The 12006-nt window shown below is 48.2% G+C and overlaps 1 long non-coding RNA gene across 1 annotated transcript; it reads right to left on the bottom strand.

Moving 5' to 3' along the window:
• Window positions 1-6418: 6418 nt before the first annotated feature.
• On the bottom strand, window positions 6419-9350 carry LOC141999292 (uncharacterized). The gene is made up of 4 exons (XR_012641992.1): window positions 8461-9350; window positions 7728-7862; window positions 7246-7405; window positions 6419-7142 (listed from the first exon to the last, which is right to left on the bottom strand). It is a non-coding gene; the product is annotated as an uncharacterized LOC141999292 (long non-coding RNA).
• Window positions 9351-12006: the final 2656 nt, after the last annotated feature.

The raw sequence follows: 12006 nt of genomic DNA on the forward strand, positions 1-12006 counted from the left end.
CTTGAAGGGACGGGTCAGCATGGAGAATTCAGGGCTTGCCAACAGGGGGACACTCAGCAAAATGAATTTTGATTAGTAGAAGGTGTGACTTGAAAGTGGATTCGTTAAATGGCATCGAACCCCTCACTAACCCCATCAAAGAACTGACCTTACATAGCGTATCACAGCTTAAAGCTATTTCTTTAAGTTTTTTGGGAGAAAGCTACATATTCCACAGTCCACACCCCTCTTCAAATGAGAGTTTTGGGGGGGTTGCAGAGAGGTTCCCTGTGCCTCTCTGGTGACTTGGCTTCTGGATTCTCCTGGTCTTTACCTTCTCCTGCTCCTGCAGTGTTGATTTTCTCTCCTTCACCCTCCTGCAACCTCCTCCTTCTCTTCCTGTTAAAATAGCAGCAGTAGTTGCTCTGATATCTTAGACCTTGTCTACTTCCTGGAACAGTGGGGGCCTATCCCCACTGGCCTATATAAAGCCCCACTGTGTAACCCAGAGGTGTCTGCATCTTAGTACCAAGACACCAGGGGTCACGGCGCCAGTGGAGATGGTACACACAGGCCACTGCCCCACGTGGCCACCAGACGTCAGACTGTGCCCTGTTTAGCTGGCTACCACACTTTACTGCCCCAAGACGTGAGGTACACACAGGCTAAACATGAGGTACACAAAACCTGTTCTCAAACTGGGCCCCAGGGGTCACTGCAGCACTGGCCGGGGGGACACATGCAGGGCACTGCCTCACGTGGCCACCAGGAGTCATTGCTGCAATGGTGGTGGTGGGGGAATGATAAACAGGCCACGGCCTGAAGTGGCCACTACCACAACGGTGTGTGTCTGTCTGTTGTGGGAGGGAGATACCAAGAAGGCACTGCCACACCAGGCCACCACGGGGAGGTCACTGCTCCAATTAGTAGTGCCTCAACTGGCCAACAGGGGGCACTACCTCAGATGTGGGAGTGCAGGGAGAGAAGCGGAAATCAAAGGCCACTGCCTCACTTAGCCATCAGCAGTCACTACCCAAATAGGGGATGTCATAAAAATAAAGGGAAGGATAAAACCCCTTTAAAATCCCTCCTGGCAGGAGGAAAAATCCTCTCACCTGTAAATGGTTAAGAAGCTAAAGAAAATCTCGCTGGCACCTGACCAAAATGACCAATGAGGAGACAAGGGACTTTCAAAAGCTGGGAGGAGGGGGAAAAAACAAAGGATCTGTGGCTGTCTGTATGGTGATTTTGCCAGGGACAGAACGGGAATGGTGTCTTAGAACTTTTAATAAGTAATCTAGCTAGGTATGTGTTAGATTATGATTTCCTTAAATGGCTGAGAAAAGAACTGTGCTGAATAGGATGACTATTCCTGTCTGTGTGTCCTTTTTGTAACTTAAGGTTTTGCCTTGAGGGATTCTCTATGTTTTGAATCTAATTACCCTTTAAGGTATCTACCATCCTGATTTTACAGAGGTGATTTCTTTACTTCTATTAAAAGTCTTCTTGTAAGAAAACTGAATGCTTTTTCATTGTTCTAAGATCCAAGGGTTTGGGTCTGTGGTCACCTATGCAAATTGGTGAGGATTTTTACCAAACCTTCCCCAGGAAGTGGGGTGCAAGGGTTGGGAGGATTTTGGGGGGAAAGACGTGTCCAAACTACGTTTCCCAGTAAACCAGTTAGAGTTTGGTGGTGGCAGTGGAGATCCAGGGTCAAAGGATAAAATTAATTTGTACCTTGGGGAAGTTTTAACCTAAGCTGGTGAAAGTAAGCTTAGGAGGTTTTCATCCAGGTCCCCACATCTTCCCCTAGAGTTCAGAGCGGGGAAGAAACCTTGACATGGTGGCAGAGTGGTGGGATTAACCTGAAATCCTTTTGAGATCAATTTGAGATTTTCTGAACCAGAAAATCAGATTTTAAAAAAGGATTTTTTTTTCCTTTTGGGCTGCTGGTAAGCAGGTTTCCAAGTAGTTGGATGTTTTGTGCTTTGATTTGTGGAACAGAGCAGAGAAAAAGGGAATTGTCTTTTTCTGTAGGCTGATAATCACTATCACAGAATAGGTATCCTATTCCAGCACAGGAAAATTTTACAGCCAAGTTTTGTTTGTTTATTTCTAAACCTTGGGTGTAAAGTTAGTTAAAAAGAGAGAGGTTAGGATGACAGAATCCACGGCACAACAAAAGCTGGAATTAGCCAGATTTCAGGCTGAGGAACATGAAAGACAGACAGAACTCATGCGGATGGAGAAGGAGGTACAGGAGGTTGCCCATAGGAGGGAAATGGAGGCAAGGAAGCATGTGGAGGAGGAGAAGGAAAAAGAGAGGAAGCATGAACTGGAGATGGAGAAGGTAAAAGCTCAGAAGAATATGCAAACAAACCTAGCAATACTTCTCCAGGTACCACTTCCCATCCCAAAAAGATCCCCACCTACAAGGCAGGCGATGATACTGAGGCCTTCTTAGAAAACTTTGAAAGGGCCTACCTTGGGTACAGCGTCTCTACTGACCAATACATGGTAGCGCTGAGGCCGTAGTTCAGTGGACCCTTAGCTGAGGTGGCAGCTGAAATGCCTAAAGAACACATGAAGAAGTATGACCTGTTTAAATCCAAGGAGAGATTCAGAATGGGGATAACTCCCGAGCATTCTCGTCGAAGGTTCAGAGCCCTAAGGTGGAAACCAGAAGTGTCATTTATCCGACATGCCTACCACATTGTGAAACATTAGAATGCCTGGATATCAGGAGCAAGTGTTGAATCTCCAGTAAATTTGCCCTTCCTAATGCAAATGGAACAATTCTTAGAGGGTGTTCCTGAAGAAATAGAAAGATACATCCTAGATGGGAAGCCCAAAACTGTAATCGAGGCAGGAGAGATTGGAGCCAGATGGGTGGAGGTGGCAGAGAAGAAGAAAACAGGTTGCAGTTGGAGCGGAGACAAGAAGGGACAACCCCAGACCACCATATGAAAATTGTATATGAAAATTATTCAGTATGAGAAAGTCATTCGTAATCAGGTATCCTGATCTATTTCTCATGGAACCATCCACCAAAAACCAAGTCTATTATCTCTTCCACATTTGGTAGAGATTTATGGTGAAAATTGCTAAGAATGAGAAAGTTATAACTGATCAATGCGATAAATCAATGACAAATGGAATCATCCTCCAAAAGCCTTTCAGATTTGCCCCTTGTGATTGGTAGCTATCAGTTCATGATTTGGTGGAAATTACAAAAAATAGGACAGTTCTTACTGATCAACGTTAGTAATTAATTACACATGGAATCGACCTCCGAAATCCTTTGATAATTAGCTCCTGGTGATTTTGAATAATATTGGTTTGTGAAAATGACTAGGAATGAGAAAATTCATTCCTCATTCGTCTTCTGATAAATTTCCCATGGAATCATCCACCAGAAAAGCAAGATGAATTTCTCATTTTGAGTATTTTTCAGGAACTGAATTATTTCAAGTTAACAGGAGCAAATTGGAATGTCCTAAGAAGGATCATTATGTGAGGAATGAATGAGTACCACTAAGCTGTTAAGAATGTCTCATTTTTCGGAATTTTTGAGATTTGATCTCTAACAAATCACCAGAAGCAAGTCTGAAAGGATTTTGGAGGATAATTCCATATGGAGTTAATGACTAGCAGTGATCAGTAATAACTCTCTCAATTTTAGTAATTTTCATGAACCGATCTCTACCAAAGGTATCAGGAGAGAATCCCACTGGCTTTTTGATGAAGAGTGCATGAGACATCTATGGCTAGAGCTGATTAGTAATGAATGTCTCATTACTAATTACTAATGTCTCATAGTAATTTACACAAAGTATTTCAACCGAACACCAGGAGAGTATCTAAAAAATCTTTGGAGGATGATTTCTGAGGTACTAATTACTTGCACGTTTCAGTAATAACTGGCTCCTTTGTCGTAAGTTTCACTAACCGATATTCACCAAGTCCTCAGGCGAGAATCCTTATGGCTTTCTCAGATAACTCCATGAGAAATTTATTAGAAGCCCTGAGAAGGCATTACTTTCTCATTGTTCAGTAAATTTCAGGAACGGAGCTGCACCTTTGACCGGAAGTGAATCCTACGGGCTCTCCAGACGATTTCTTGAGAAAGTTATTGGTCACACACATCGATGATGAATTTCTCATATGTAGAAATTTTCACGAACCGATTACTTCCAAAACATCATCAGAGACTGGAAAAGAGTGTTGTGTGAAAGTAGAATAAATTGTATTGAAATTATAATTCATTAATGAAATGCTGCTTGAAGGGTTTGTTGAAATATAGTTGTCAAGAAGAGAAACTTTAAGGAGTGTGAGACAATGGGTCCTCAAACTAATTAACTTAGAGCTCCTACTGAGCTAGGAGCTTGGTAAACGTTAGTATGCAAATATGTATGTCTATTTGTCAGTTTCCGCTTCCTTTCGTCTCCTATGTTAAATTGGCTTTGGCTTCTCTATATAAATAAGTTAGCTTGAGCTTTTGCAGGAGGCTCACATCTGTCTGGGTGCATTGGCAAAGCGTTTTGCTAATAAACAGAGTGGTCTGACAAATTCAGTGAGTCTTGAATCTGACTTTGACAGCTGGAAGATGATTGCTGGAGTCTTTATCACTAGTACTTGTAAAGAATGATTTCCTCATTTTTAGTAATTTTCACAAAGCGAGCTTTACCAAATCCTGAAGAGAGAATACAATTGTTTTTTGGTGCATGATTGCATGAGAAATATATCAGGAGACCTGAGGAGGAAAAGCTTTCTGATATGAATTTTCACAAACTGATCTGTAACATAGCGTGAGAAGTGAATCCTCGGGGCTTTCAGGAAGATTCCCTCTCAAATTTATCTGTCCCACAGCTCAAAGATGAATTTCTCATTTTTAGTATATTTCAAGAAACGATTTCTTCCAAATCACCAGGAGAGAATAGAAAAGCGTTTTGGTGAATCATTCGAGGAGAAATTTATCACTAGTACTTGTCAATAATGTATGTCTCATTATGAGTAATTTTCTTGAACAGATCTCTACCAAATGATCAGGCGAGAATCCGAATGGCTTTTCGAGGAAGAGTGAATGAGACATCAACGGCTACATCTGATTAGTAATGAATGTCTCATTTTTAGCAATTTACACTACCCAGCTGTATGTGTGATGTGTTCTGTGTGTGTGTGTGTGTGTCGGTGTCGTCTGTCGTGTTTTGTGTGTGTGATATTTTGTGTGTGTTGTCTTGGGTGGCCACACAGGGTAATGCACAAAGCATTCCCCTCATGGAGGAAGAGTGACACGACGTGGCCACTCAGGAGTAACACACAAACAATTCCCCCCTCCCGCCCCAGAGCAACAGTGATGTGTGTGGCCAATTCAGGTCATCCACAAACCATTTCCCTCACGGAGCAACAGTGACCCCGGGTGGCCCCTCAGGGTACTGCACAAACCATTTCCCTCACAGAGCAACAGTGAGAGTGGGTGGCCACTGTTACGAATTATACCCGATTGGTCACGCACAGTTCGAGTCTAGGCTGAGGCACACGAACGAAGTCCACAAAGGCAGGGTTCCCAAAAAGACTAAGTTTATTACGCTCGAGCGTGGTGCCCCCCTGCTAATCAGGAGGGGACCCCGCATGCAGGTTATACAGAGATTATATACCTTTCAGCAAAGCACGTTGCCCTCGTGCATCGGAAACCTTAGCCAATAGACAAACCCTTCCCTTATCTACCACCTATCCCGGCTAGGTACATTCCCCGCGCTAAACCATGACTTCAACTACATTGCATGGTCCTAAAGCAATGCACCAGTAACTTTTCTTATCAGGATGGGAGGCCCACATCAAGGCCAGGAGGCAGGGAGTTAGGAACAGACAAAGAACAGAAACCGGGAGACAAAACAGGCTGGAGACAAGGGCGGGGGGGGGGAGGATTTTCACAGGAATGCAGTATCTAAGAAACACTCCTCCTGGTGCATGATGTGCTTGCTTTTAGACAATGGTGGGCCCCAAACCAAAATGGAGTCACATATGCTAACTTTTCCTTCATACCACTCAGGGTAATGCACCAACAATTTCCCTCGTGGAGCAACAGTGACACTGGGTGGCTAATCCAGGTATTGCACAAAGCATTTCCCTCATGGAGCAACAGTGACACTCGGTGGCCACTCAGGGTAAAGCACAAATAATTTCCCTAAGGGAGCAGCAGTGACACCTGGTGGCCAGTCAGTGTAATGCACAAATCATTTCCCTCATGGAGCAACAGTGACACCGGGCAGCCCCTTGGAGTAATACACAAAGCAGTTCCTCACGGAGCACCCGTTGCACAAACTGAGTTTAATAATAATAATAAACAAAAAATGGTTTCACTAGAAAAGGTAGATTTTCAGTGATTATAAGGGATAGCAAACAGAAGATGGCAGATTACTAAGCAAATACAAATTCACACGCATACTAAGCCTAAGATCTTAAAGAGACTGGATTCAAGAAGTAATTTCCCATCCTAAATGTCTTTCGGCAACTTGAAGAGTTTCTGTAGCTTAGACTTGCCGTTGTTTCTCTTTACAGACTAGACTCCTGTCTTAGTCTGGACTTCCCCCTTCTCATTTCCTTTGTCTCTTCAGGTACTTTCAGCAGCCTTTCTACTGCCCTGCATGATTTTCGTCCGTTCCGACTTCTCCATGGCTCCCGAGACTTCACCTGTGGGAATGCACACCTACCCGTGTCCTACAAAGGGAGACGGCACCAGGAGAGCAAAGGAGAGAGAGACTGAGAAAGTTGGCCAGCACACAAGAGAAGAGAGAAAAATATGGGAGGAAGGCAAGCAACTCACTAGCTGGATTCATCCTCCTAGATGCCACCTTCTCCTGCGAAGGAGACACCGTTCCTGGCCAGAGAAATGAGCAGCCCCTGAAAATGGGGACCTTGTCTCTCTCCTAACCACAGCTGGTCAGGAACCTTTTCTTACAAACCCAGCCCCAGCTAATGGGGAGTCCTTACCTGGAGCCAGGTGGGCTGTGAGCAAAGCCTTAACCAAACCAGACACTTATCTCACTGACATTCGCGACTGCTCCGCTGCCAACCGGACGACTCCTGGCTGCATCAACAGTGCTCGCAGGCTCACCGCTCTCGCTCGCTTTCCATCCGATGAGGGGAGTCAACTGTTTGTACTAAACCCAGACCAAAGAGGAAAAACAAATAAGTTACCATCTCAGTGGGCCACATCGCGTAGGCTATCATTATACAATGCTCCACTGGTGCTGGAAATCTTGCCTTCATCCGCGCATCAGCCCCACGCGATGAACCGAGACAGCGTTAACCCCGACAGTCACCGCTCCACGCTCGCACCCACTGCCCGGCATGATTTTCCTCCGCTCCGACTTCTCCATGGCTCCCGAGACCTCACCTGTGGGAATGCACACCTACCCGTGTCCTGTGAAGGGACACGGCACAAGGAGAGAAGAGGAGAGAAGAGAGAGAGAGAGTTGGCGAACACACAAGAGAAGACAGAGAAACATGAGAGCGGGGCGAGTAACTCCACCTGGAGTCATCCTCTTGGATCCAACCTTCAGCTGCAGAGAAGACACCGTTCCTGACCAGAGAAACAAGCAGCCTCTGAAAATGGGGACCTATTCTCCCTCGTAACCACAGCTGATCAGGAACCTTTTCTTACAAACCGAACCCTAATTTACGGGGCTTCCCTACCCGGACTCAGGTGGGGCGTAAGCAGAGTCCTCACCAAACCAGACACTTACCTCATCGAGACTGGCGATTACTCGGCTCCCAGATGGAGGGCTCTTGCCTGGCATCACCAACGGTCACAGGCTCGCTGCTCTCACTCACTTTCCGTCGCATGAGGGCAGTAGACTCTGAGGCTTGACTTCTTTTTCCTTGGTATTAAGCCCAGCACAAGGGGAAAAAAACAAGTAAGTTACCATCTCAGTCGGCAACGTCTCGTAGGCTCCTCTGTTTGCCTCTCCCACACGGCGGGGATCCGCCCTCCACTCTCCTCCCGTTACACCTTGAGCATCACAACGAAAAAGCCCCTTTTCTAACGGCACCCCACAGAGTCACTCTGCTCAGGAGACTCTGGCCCCTCCCCAGGCTTAACCCCCCCGAGCCCCGTCCCCGGCGAGGACGCCCACGGCCGGTGAGGAGGACGACAGTGAGTGCGGACGAGGAACTGGAAGCACTGACCTCGCAGCCAGGTCTGCAGAGGGCAGAGAGCGGAGGCTGGTTCCGCCTCCTTGGAAAGAGGCCCAAGCGGCTCAGGCCCCTCCTGCCGTGTTCCCCTCCGGCGAGAGCTCCGGCACCATTCCTCGCCAGAGCCGCTGCGAGAGCCGAGCCGGAGCCCTCGCTCCACAGCGCTCGACGGGGGCTGGGAATCTCGCCCTCGGCCCTGCCGCCCTCTTCCCTCCCGTCCCCACCGGCCCCACGCGCCGCCTAGAGACCGAGTTCACCCCGCCCGTCCCCGCTCCGCTCTCGCACCGACTGGGGGTCGTCTCCAGGGTTGTGATTTCGGTGTTGTGTCCTCTGCCATCTTGTGTGTGTGTCGCGTGTCGGTGTCGCGTGTGATTTCCGTGTCGTGTCGTCTGCCGTCTTGTGTGTCGTCTGACGTGTGGTATGTTGTGTCGTGGGCGTGTGAGACGTCGTGTGTGTGTATGTGAGACGTCGTGTGTGTGAGACGTCGTGTGTGCCGGGTCTGTGTGTGAGATGTCATGTGTTGGCGAGTGTGTGGGCGTATGTGAGAGACATTGTGTGTTTGTGTGAGACGTCGTGTGTGAGATGTCGTGTGTTTGTGTGAGACGTCGTGTGTCGTGTGTGTGTGTGTGTGAGACGTCGTGTGTCGGGTGTGTGTCAGTCGTCATGTGTGGTGTGTGTCGGTGTCGTGTGTGTCAGTGTCGTGTGTCATGTGTGTCGGTGTCGTGTGTGAGAGACATCATGTGTCGGCATGTGTGTGTGTGTGTGTCGGTGTGTGAGAGATGTCCTGTGTGTCCGCGTGTGTGCGGCATCATGTGTCTTGTGTGCGTTTGTGGGCGTGTGGTGTGTGTGTGTCGGTGTGTGTGAGAGATGTGTTTGTGTGTGTGGGACGTTGTGTGTCATGTGTTGTTGTGTGTGTGAGACGTGGTTGTGTGTGTGTTGTCTTCAGTGTTTTCTTGAGTGTGTGACGTGTTGTGTGTCAGTGTTGTGTGTGATTTTTGTGTGTGTGACCGGTTGTGTGTTGTGTTCTGCATGCGTGCGACGTGTTGTGCGCGTGCGACGTGCAGTGTACGCGTGACGTGCTGTTTACGTGCGACGCGTGATGCGCAACGTGCCTGCGACGTGCAATGTGTTGTGTGTGCAACATGTGACGTGCTGTCTACAACGTGCGACAGGCTGTGTGCGATGTATTGTGTATATAACATGCAACGTGCGGTCTACAACCTGAGACGTGCGATGCACGAGCAACGCTCGATGTGCTGTGCGCTACGTGTTGTGCGTGTGACATGTAAAGTGCGACGTGTTGTGCGTGATGTGCGACGTGCTGTGTGTGCGACGTGCTGTGTGTTCCCCATGCAACGTGTCAGTGTCGTGTGTGTGTGTCTCAATGTCATGTGCCATTTTGTGTCGTGTCGTGTTGTGTGCGTCGTGTCTGTGACGTAGTGTGTGTGTGTGCGTGCGACGTGTTGTGAATGTGCATGTGCGTAGTGCAACATGTGCGTGACGCGATACGAGCAACATGCGACAAACTGTGTGTGTGACGTTGTGTGTGTGCGACATACGTGCAACGTGCTGTGTGTCGTTGAGTGTGTGTGAGACATGTTGTGAGACGTGTTGTGGGTCATGTTGAGTGTGTGAGTGTGTGTGTGTGAGATGTTGTGGGTCATGTTGTGTTGAGTGTGACATGTTGTGGGTCGTGTTGTGTTGAGTGTGTGTGTGTGTGACGTTGTGGGTCGTGTGTGTGATGTTTTGTGTGTGATGCTTTTTGTGTCGTGTTGTGTGTGTGTCTGTGTCGTGTGTTATTTTTGTGTGTCGTGTTGTGTGCCGTTTGTGTCATCGTGTGTGTGTGACGTGTGTGCGTCCGCGCATTGGACATATTGTGCATGTCCGTGTGGGAAGTGCCAAGTGGGATGGCTCAACTTGCCACCCCCTTCCCCAACACTTTAGCCCCCTGTCGTAAACATGACCCTACCCCCTCCCTAGGGTGCTACGGACACTAAAACGACCTAAAAGACCCCCGACTTACCACTATTGGCTGGCACCCCATTGCCACCTGCACTTCTATGCTGCTGCTGGCCAAACCCTCCCCCCAAATCTAAACCCCACCCCCTACCCGGAACCCAACTGGAACCCTGACCCCATAACCTGCCCCCCAACTCGAAACCCCTGAACCAAAACTGTAGCCCAACCCTCACCCCAACCCCAACCTCCAGTTCTGAACCCAGCCTCTCGAAGCCCGACACCACTTTAAGCCAGAGCCCAGTTCCCCATTCCCACCCTGGGCAACAACAGTGCAAACCACACCCTCCTGCCCCCCGCCCAGGAATCCTGCTTCTTACCACCCCTTCTTTGGAAATGAACCTTTTCTTCACTTGCATTCCACACACCTTCATTCTCGTTTGAGGGGTTATTTAGTGACAGGGGTCTACACAAGGCAACTCTTTGCTATTACAGCGTAACAGGACATAGAGAAGTGAAAACAGTGCAAACAACATTCCACGAGTTTTCAGGAGGTTTAAACACCCAATAGAGTTGCACATTGAACAGTCGCTTTGATCTCTACTAACACACAAATCCGTTGGCCTGAACACACTCTGACACAAGCTGCTCTTTCAGCGTCACACCTTGTAAAACATTACTGCAACAGCGTGTAGGGCAGCGTGACCCCCGGGGGTCTGTGAGCTGGTTTCAGGGCGTCCGCAGGACCCCGTAGCTTCGCCTCCCCGCCTGTTCCACCCACCGCCTGTGCTTCCCTGGAGGGATCTCCAGACTATCAGTGCTGCCCGGAGCTTCCCTTCCCTGCCAGGCCTGAGCAACCAGCGCTTGTAACCAGGCCACTCACAGCCTCCCCGCGGGGAGCGTGTGGACACAAACCGGCTGGAGAGCAGTTCGGGCAGGAATCCCTGGAGACTCGGGGAGCATCTTCAGCGGATGAGGGTGACACACCCCACAGGAGCTGAATTTCCCACTCGGGTCTAAGTCGTGCCGTGTGGATGGGGCAGCACGGTTGGGAGGCTCTGTTTGCTGCGGTGGATCCACTGGGGGTTGATGTCATGGGGGTCGAGTGAAGACCCACGAAATTAACAGCAGAGCGCTCTCCGGTCGCCGTTGGGACTGCGCCGGGAACGGCAGGAAGAAGGTAAGTCGACCGAAGAGCGTCTCCCGTCGACCCAGCCCAGTGTAGACACAGCAGTAAGTCGACCGAAGCGACGTCAAATCCAGCTCTGTTATTCACGCAGCTGGAGCAGCGTAATTTAGGATGACTTACTGCGGTAGGATAGAGTCATAAATAGAAAGGGAAGGCTAACCACCTTGAAATCCCTCCTGGCCAGGGAAAAATCCTCTCACCTGTAAAGGGTTAAGAAGCTAGGATAACCTCGCTGGCACCTGACCAAAATGACCAATGAGGAAACAAGATACTTTCAAAGCTCGGGGGAGGAAGAAACAAAGGGTCTGGATCTGTCTGTGTGATGCTTTTGCCGGGGACAGAACAGGAATGGCGTCTTAGAACTTAGTAAGTAATCTAGCTAGATGTGCGTTAGATTCTGATTCCTTTAAATGGGTGAGAAAATAAGCTGTGCTGAATGGAATGGATATGCCTGTCTGTGTGTTTTTTTGTAACTAAAGGTTTTGCCTAGAGGGATTCTCTATGTTTTGAATCTAATTACTCTGTAAGGTATTTACCATCCTGACTTTACAGAAGTGATTCTTTTTAATTTTTCTTCTATTAAAATTCTTCTTTAAAGAAACTGAATGCTCTTTTATTGTTCTTAAGATCCAAGGGTCTGGGTCTGTGGTCACCTATGCAAATTCGTGAGGATTTTTACCAAACCT

The sequence above is a fragment of the Natator depressus genome, chromosome 15, assembly GCF_965152275.1.
Source record: "Natator depressus isolate rNatDep1 chromosome 15, rNatDep2.hap1, whole genome shotgun sequence".
Taxonomy (NCBI): domain Eukaryota; kingdom Metazoa; phylum Chordata; order Testudines; family Cheloniidae; genus Natator; species Natator depressus.